This window comes from Apostichopus japonicus, chromosome 4 (genome assembly GCF_037975245.1).
Source record: "Apostichopus japonicus isolate 1M-3 chromosome 4, ASM3797524v1, whole genome shotgun sequence".
Taxonomy (NCBI): domain Eukaryota; kingdom Metazoa; phylum Echinodermata; class Holothuroidea; order Aspidochirotida; family Stichopodidae; genus Apostichopus; species Apostichopus japonicus.
The window spans coordinates 1397107-1406980 of NC_092564.1; positions in this window are offsets into that span (position 1 = coordinate 1397107).

A 9874-nucleotide genomic window follows, 5' to 3' on the forward strand; every position below is an offset into this window, starting at 1 on the left:
GCAAATTGCAATATTTACTGTTTTCTTAAATTTCGGTTTTCCTTTTACCACCATTTTTTCCCACCTCACCGTCTACTCTCCATCTTTTAATACTTCTACATTGCGTTTATGAGAGTTACGCGGAGAACTCCCAGTTCCCACCCAAAAGGCTCGTCGCGAATTAAGAAAACACTGAGAGGATAAACTGTGCAGAGAAATCAATTTGCATTTTTTTAAACAATTTTTATAGCACGGTGATAAGGACTCCGTATACCCCGAATATGAGTTACAAAACAACGTGGGCTGTTGGGATAAAAGCTATTTATAATCGATTTTATTTAGAATATTGAAACTGAGTCTAATAGCATAAATTAGCATAAATTAGCGCAGTTTATATGGGCGAGAGACGCTTTACGTTTACTAATTTTGGAAGTTTTGCTAAGGTAGGAAGTTCAAGATAATAGATGGCAATTTTTTTGATTGATCATAACTGAGCTTGTATTTTTAATTTTTTGTTTTGTATTCTGTGGATGTACGATACAGGGGATATGTCAGGGAACATGGGTGGAGGGATGTTACATGGGCTCTATTGGACCATTTCTTTGTATGTGGAATTAAATATAAGACTAACATAGTTATAATTTCACTGTAATATTCATTTAAGGCTCATTGGATTAACTGCTGTTTTTAAATGATCAACGATAAAGTGATTTGTGTGAATCGATGCAATCGATATGAAACCAGTAATCATTTTGTGTGTACAAGAAGAAGAAGAAACATTTTAAGTAATATATATTTAGTTTGTATCTAGACAAATCTCTTAGGGGTTATGTATGAATAGTACATGCATAGATCACATTGACAACCTAACGCATAACGTAACTTTTACACTTACTACTCGCGTCAAACTATTAACATATTATGAATCGCGCCCTCAGTTATAGAGCTCTGAAATCACGTCCCCTTGCTAGTCAGTTACTAGTCAGTCTGCGTATATATGGGACGCGGAGCTATGTGAGTTAATTATATGAATTTGAACTATCGATGCATTTATTACGATGAAACGGTAAGGTGCCATTGGAAAACCGAAATTATTCATGCAAATGTGTGTGTATTTGTCAAAACTGAAAGACGAATTGATTAATTTTCAACAAATTGATGAATTCCTCATTTTTGAAGAGGTGATGAATGTATCATTTATCTGTAAAATGTGAAAAGTTTACTCAACCAAATTGCTTCGATTAGTAATTTATACCAGCAAATTGATGATTTGTTCCAAAGTAAATTAATACCACTTTACATAGTGTCAGAGAGAAACTACCTTAAACACATCGTTGGTTCAACAAACACAGTGCATGCTGGATTACTCGGAGTAACACGCAATTAAGTTAGCCCCTTAGAAGCAACACAAAAATCAATCAAAACACACCAAACTCTTTCTAATTTTCTTTTTTGAATAAAATATATTTAACATGCATCACAAAATTTCAAGGACAAGTGGTTTTGGGTTTCATCGTTTGAAGCTGATAGAATATGTGAAAAATGTGAAGTATTACAATTCATGAAACGTGAGCTACGCTAAAAAAAATATATATAAAAATATAAAAAACGGAATAGAGGAACCAATAGCATAACGAAATGGGATTTAAATATTAACAATAGAATAGGTTGAAGGTGAGTATCTGTTAAGTCCAATTAGACAATTATCAACTGCACACAGTAATCTACGTGACATTCTACATGCAGTCGTATTCGTAAATCTCCATGTTACACCCCTCCCACTTTTATAATTCCCAGTATCTTTCACTTTATAGTTAAAGGGCTACAACGTCTTTGTCGTGGATATATATAAAGCAATAGGTACATTGTTGTTGTTTTTTCTTTGTTTGCTTCGACTAAATTTTCAGCAGCAGATTTCATATACGTTTCTGACACTTGGTGTAGCTCGAAGTCAAATCGAATTTGATTACAAAGAACTGATACAAAATAACGGATAATCAATTCAGATCACAGCAGTTCAGGCTATAAGCGAGCTTATTCTTAAGCTGTACTACACTGTACTGCACTAAAGCTTGGTTTCCGTTTTGGTCAAGTTTCGCTACAAGCTCAATTCTCAAATCCCAGTATAAGACACGTAGTTTCCGTTCTTCGGTATAAACATCTCAAATAATACGAGAAAGTGTTAAATGTTAAACAGTTTCCGTCACATGTTTATGTCATGATGCGACCAACGTTGTGAATGCATTACTGGATGAGAATGGTTCATCTGATGTGAAACCCTAGAAGGATTGTTTCATCTAGATCAATTGCATACTAAAATTGGCGACCAAATAACAAACCCAAACGGGCGTTGATCAACCCTTGGTATCGTGACGTCACTCCGAGGGATGGCGTTCTTTATGATCTGTTATAGTGTGTCTATAACCTACATGCACCGCGTTTCGCATGACCACTTCATGGTGATGTAGAAACTAAAAACCATATAAAAACACATAAGACTATGGCGTAGTAAGTTTCACTTACGAACCAAAAGCATAAAAATTAGCATCTGGAACACGATATCACCTGACAACGCATTATTTTAGGAGTAAATATAAGAAATAGTTTTTATGTTCTGAAAATTTACAAATTAATCCGATGTCGAAGTTTCAGTGCATTGGATGATTAGACAGGTTAGCATGGTGACGTCAGTGGACTAAATTAATTGATCTAGGCCTCATAATGAAGATATCAACATAGATATTGGCACAAAAACGTAAGTAAAGGCATATTGGCTTAGCGTATGAAAGGCTCACAGCCGACCAACATGTTGCATGCTGGGATTCTGCGTCTTGGAGGCTCAAGGTTGTATTTTCAGTTCGGCCGAAACGTTTTCATCAAGAATTCGTGCATTTTGATTGGTCATACACCGACCAGAACGTCATCGGGTACACATGGGAGACGATGTCTGCACATATTCTTTTTCAATTGTAAACTTAAGAATTTTGATCGTTTTCTCTCACGGTCGTCAATATGCTCTTTCATATGACGTGGAAGAATAATGGAGATAATGCTCGAAGTAGATATTTGTACGCTTATAGAGCTTCAACCATCCTATAGTGTGCAACTCTGATGAAAGTATTAGCCTATCGTGTCACATATTTGAGAATCGTTGAGCCTAACCTATTGCAACGTGTAGTCAAGTATTTAACGCGTGAATTCAATTCGTATTACTCCAACGGTATAGGCTCCTATATGTCGCACAATGCCTGGGTCATTGGCTTCCCTCCAATTATCTTTGAGCCTTTTTCGTTCTTATTTATGAGTTGACTTCTCAACACCTCTTCGTAATAACCTCTATATAATCGCCGAACAGAGCACTGAGATCGTAAGACTACGCGAGCGGGGAGAATAGCCATAGATCTGTGCTTAGTCTCCACGCTACTGCTTTCGAAATATTCTGTTTGGAGCACGGCTTTCACGCTACAGCGATTGTCTTGATGGAAGAGTGCTGTGAAGCATGGCCAAATTTATTTCCCAGAAGGGTCGTTACGAAGCGAAAATCGTGGCAAATATCCTCTAGCCGATCCGCGGCAAGAAAAAATGTATATCTTGTCCTTCGCAGACATGATTTACACTAACATATAAAGGAAATCAATTTTGGAAAGTTTGAGTTATGTTTGTAAAAATAACAGCTTAATAATCGACGAAATTTGCGTTATGCGTCTATGCGCATAGAAATAATGTGATATGAAGCATCTAGTGTATCGATATGACCAGTCAGGAGTTTGATTATAAAACATATTGTGTCGGTCAGTTTAATATTAAAACGACTCTTTGGTTGGGTTGTTAGCGGAAATGAAGGTTTCGTGCATTTTATGTAATATATAACTATATAACTATACCGACATTACCCAAGTAGTTATTTTATTTTAATAATTCGCAGCGCTTGTGGAAAGACATGGAAAATATTTTACAAATACTTAGTTGGTCGTTTATACACTTGTTAATAATATAACGATGTTGAGGTGTACCTCGTTTAAGAGGTAAAGATGGCCCAATAACGTCAACGATGAGGCTACAATTTCCATAGGGGACCATACGGAACATGAGCGTCCACAAGGAGGGGGGGGGGAGGGGCGGGCAGATGTCTGCGGAGTAAAAATTAATTGGGGGCGGGGGCTAAGGATTGGCGTAATGCTGCTGCAAGAGCGCCATCGATGTAGTGATAACCGATTCAACTTTGTCGGTTTAGCGAGTTGGATCAAGTTGGATCGACCACTGAACACGTGTCATTGATAGTCTAGTTATACTTATAGGCAGGTTCCGTCTTTCTTTCCATTTTCAATTTCTTGAAAGCAACTGTAGGAAACAGAATAAAGTTTTTAAAAACTTAGTGGTTTCGACAACAGCAACAGAAAGAACAATTAACAGCATAGAAACATATAAGGTGGCTATATCGACTGTACCGTTTGTCAGCTTTCCACATTTCGCATCAATTTATTCTGTCATTGACATAAAGAAAAGTCCCGTTCTTGATCTATTGTCATCGTAGTTGTATATATATATACGTTTCTTACTTTAGCGTGATTCTTCAAGTTAAGATAATCTCAGTAAGACAAAGCAGGTTAATTAACTCCAGTGATATTTCAGACTTGTGTAATATTCAACAATTTTACACCATTGGTTTGTTACGTGAGAATTAATTATAAACCCACTTTCTAATTTCTTCACGACGCTATATATAGGAAATATTGGTATTATGAAGAAAAGGATAAATATATATGTATTGCATATACTGCAGTGCTAAGAGGATATATGTATTGCATATACTGCAGTGATAAAAGGAGATATGTATTGCATATACTGCAGTGGTAAAGGGATATATGATATATGTATTGCATATACTGCAGTGCTACAAGGATATATGTATTCCATAAACTGCAGTGCTTAAAGGATATATGTATTGCATATACTGCAGTGCTAAAGGGATATATGTATTGCATATACTGCAGTGCTAAAAGGATATATGTATTGCATATACTGCAGTGCTAAGAGGATATATGTATACTGCAGTGCCAGAAGGAGATATGTATTGCATATATTGCAATGGTAAAGGGATATATGATATATGTATTGCATATACTGCAGTGCTAAAGGGATATATGTGTTGCATATATACTGCAGTACTTTCATAATCGTATAGCCAGGCTTTCTATTGTATAGCCAGGCTGCGTATGCAACATAACCGTAATGAAAGAAATCCTACAACGGCGACAACCAGCACTGCATGTACCACATTAATACTTGTTTCAGTATAAGCAATGTACAACTGTTTGGATTTGCAACTTATCGGGGTTTTGTGTTTATATTTTCCGATAACCTTATAATGATTTCCCTGTTTTGAATAAAAGGAGAGGAATCTTACTGCGTCACTGATTGTTATGAATCTGAAACAAAGCCGGCTTAACACGCTCGCGTTCACCTCCGTCAGAAATGTTACCTTCTTTAAACTTCAAAGATAGTTGTTGCAAACGTAAACTCACGCCAACTCGGTTCGTAAAAACCTACTTCTAAGTTTTACCGATATTAGTTCGGATGAATTTTGTTGCTTTCTTTTGACCATATCTCGTTTGTTTCGATTTATCGTCATTTGATACGCGGCAGCATACCACGAACTTCATGGGACGCCAACCTGGCCAGCTTTGAAGTTGCCGCCGCCAAGAAGACAGGTCAACTACCGGGGTTACGTTGCAGAGAAAGGGTTCCTAAAAGTAGGAAAGATCGTAACGATTGCTGTTGTCGATAAACGCAGCTTCGACTGATATCGTTCCGGTTTTTCATTGCCCTCTGTCACCGCACGTCGCACCTATTACTGCCGACCCCCGTGTGGGAAGGAACTTGAGAAAATGGAGGAAGAGACTCGTTAAGAGAGGTTACAGAGGGAAAAACTTAGCAGCAGAGCAGTGGAGTCTCGCCCCATCGAGAAGCGCCCAGCGCACAGCTCTGTGTCCGAAGACTGGAATGTCAAAGACTCAGATGTGCGCATCTATATATAATCATTGAGCTGCTGCGGATATGACTAACCTGCTCGTAAGATGGTAAAGTTGCATAAGAAAACTTGCAGAATGTTTCCTTCCGGGTGAGAGCCAATAATATGACAACATTAATAACGAAATTCAGATGAAAATTGTCAAATTAGTTGTCATAGATTCCCTATTATAGTCAGTCGTCTAATCAATGTCACATCTCATAACAGTCACATCAGCAATTGTTGTAAGACAATTGACATCTCGAGGCTCAGTGCGAGACACAGTGCCATGTTGGATGCGTCAGGTGGGCGAAATACTTGGCACATCTCTGCAGGATAGCTAAACCAAACACTAGATGTGAAATACAGTTATTAAAAGAATACGTGGATGGTCAAATATATAAATTACATAGTACAGAAAATTGTCATATTCCTAAATGATGTAGCATCAATTCGGTACTCTACATCGACAACAACATTATGAATTTAAACATTTTCGTTTGTTTTAGGGGTACTAAGATTAGTAAATCTGTTTTCCTGTAAGCCGAAGGGGAAATGAAATCAACTGTGTCGAGTATACGATGGCAACAAATCATTAATTACTAAAAAAGCAAACTTCTTACAATAATGATTAAAATATAGAATATCACGCTTTCTCAAGTTGTTATTTTCTCGTTTCTTTAAGACGTTATTTATGGCGTCGGATTCCTGTCCATGCTTAAATGTGAATGTGAATCAATATTCAACCAAACTGTTCATGTAACTTCATAAACACAAGAGAACACCCACGGACGATATCCAACAACATTTGTCATTGACTAACTTGTATTGTAAACATTTTAAGTCATAAAGGTCACTGAAGGAGCTGACCAGGTGGTTTGATTAAATGCTAGACTAAGTAGTCCAGTCACTTGGACTGACACTCCTCTGTTTAAATTGACATTGAAATTGGAAATGAAATGAAATGAAATGTAAGTCCAGTTTCCTTTTTAACCTTGCATGATACCACTAACTACAAGGTCAACATCTCTTTTCGTGTTCATTACTATACATTTGTAATGAAAGCTATATAGAGCCAGAAAGTATTGCTATACTGACACAATGTTATTATAAGTTTTTGCTAAATGTTTCAACATGTAACAACAACAACAACAATTGGATATACCAAATCTGAATCAATGATATAATAATGAATGAAGCAAGGACCAATAAACCGTCCACCAGTATAATGACCCTGTGACGTCACTCTTGGATTTGAGCACGCATTTAACAGAGTATATGAATGCACATTTAACCATGATATTTTTCAAACAAAAGGAATATTTCATCATATAGGCTATGCGTCTTTATCAAATAGGTTGATATTGATGAATTTGAGTTAAATCACCATGGATGTATAAATTAATGTCAGAATTCCAAGAAGCAGATAAACCATTAAAGGGAAGGGAAGAAACGGAAAGAATAAGTAATACCATAAGAACTAACATAAAGCCAGATTCCATTACATGTACCATTCATTAGTAAACATTTTATGTTAACCTCCCCCCCCCCCCCCTCCCGCCCACCTCCAAGAAAAGATAAGAAAAAGAATGATACAAAAAACTACTGATACGAAGAAAGAAAGGACGTTGTAAATAAATTGATTTGATGATAACCAGATACAACTTTCCAGTCAATTGTGTAGCTAAATCTTTAATTGCTACGATTAAGAATGTTATCTATCCAGCTGAGTTTATACGTCTAGTTCCCTCTAGCGATGGTTGTAAACCTACAAACATGGTATTGATCAGGTAGCCTAAAGTACTCCGGTAAAATGATAGAACGCATTCAATTCCTTTTTCTTTTTTACAGTCTGCGTATAGAACATAAATGTTGAAATAGAATTAGGAAAATAATTTGAAACGACAGTAAAATACATCTGGCATTTATTGGTTATTGAAATAGTCGTTGCCATGGCAACAGCAACGGTGCCTATTTGTCCGGAATGGTTTCCCGCATTGACCACATAAAACTTGATAAATCCTAACCGCCATCGAATGATTATATTAATAAGATAAACAGGTCACCCATACATCCACACGGTTACAAGTTTGTTTGTTATTTTAACGGAAGAGGTTCGTTGTATACTCTTATAAAGTCTCCTTTTTCAGTTTTTATTTATAAACTTCTTTTGTTTTAAGTTATAAATTGTCCTTGTCTAATGAAAATGTTAGAATTTATCTTTGGAAGGAAGATTGGAACTTTTAAAGGAGACACAGAGCCAAACGTAATATGTAGCTTATATGACTGACAGACAGCTAAGGAAAATATTGCGTTTGGGAGTTACCCTTATAAGAAAGCAGTTCATGTCTTGGTGGGAGCTGAATCTGTAAATCTGTGATGTCAGAAAGCCACTAGGATCGGAAATATTTTAATTTCTCTTTGTTTTCATGTAATATTTCCAGGGTATAATGTTACCAGTGTTGACAATGAAACCAATACCATCATAGGATCATGTTAAGAAGTTCAATAATTAACCCATCTCCATTACAGAAAATCAACATTGTTATAAATAAAGAAAAGCATTCCACAGATGAAGCACATGTGGCTCGATGATGTCATATTTAGACTTGATCAAGTCTTCAGCACTGTGTGTGAAGGAACATTTAAATCTGTGATATCTCTCAAATGGAATGAGATGTTTCTTATCTATTTGGGAAGTTGTTCAATCTCTATCACATAGATCAATAATAATGGTTGGGTTCATTTAATATTATTTTCGATGTAATCGTGTTAAGCCTATGTCAATTAGTCTGATGTCATAATATGTATCGATATCAAACAGAAGATATTGACCCATATACAGTCCCAATGCCTCCTTCTTAATGACATCACACATTTTGTATTCATTCTTTTCTAATTCCTTTGAAACATTATCCAGTACAATTATTTTACTGATATATTTGTATATGATACGAGACTAATTGCAATGAACAGACTGGCTTTAATGTTTCTCGATATCAATATCTTGATAACGGTAGATAGTAAAATATTCTGATATAATCTTACGGATCATTAGAAAAAGTTTCCATCACATGCAGATTCATTTTTATAACAAATATACATTTTTTGATAAACTACCCATTTAACTTCACTCACTCACTCACTCAGTCCCATGACTGTGAAGTCGTCGGGAGACATGACGGTTGAAGCTGACATCGTCCTCCATGTTGATCTGTTAGCAGCAGTGGCGAGCAGGTCTGGCATGTCCAAGCCGGTCCAGTCCTTCACGTTGTCGGACCAGTTTAACTTCAGAAAATGCAAAAAGCGGCTGGACTACTTAGCCTAGCATACCGTACTGACCAATACAAAACACAATCGGAAATCATTAGATTTTTGGTAACCTGAAATACGGTGCACTACAATTGATTCAATGACAAACACTGTTATATTTCATCATTGCGATGTGTTGTTTTTTTTTTTAGAGAAGGGAGGAAAATTAATAACGATATATATAAATACACCATGGACTGGGTTGCCATGTCATCACAGACTAAGGATAACAATTTCAAAAGTGACAATAAACAATAATATAGATTACCTGCACATATTTTCTTGATTTACTGCAGGCATATTCTGTCTGTAGTCATTCTTTAGACTTAATGATAACTTTAGTAACGGTACGTCATAGCCTCAAGGAAAAATACCAAATTTGACTGCTTAATTTATTCGCTGCCCTCGGGGCTCAGTGCAAGTCAAATGAAAATGTTAATCCATTGTGTTATTTAACTGTAGTAACTCGACCGAAATAAAATGTTCTTTTAAAGTCATAAAATCAACAGAGAGTACCCTATAGGGGACATTCACCACACTTTGTCTTGGACAAATTTTGTAAATTCAACGTAA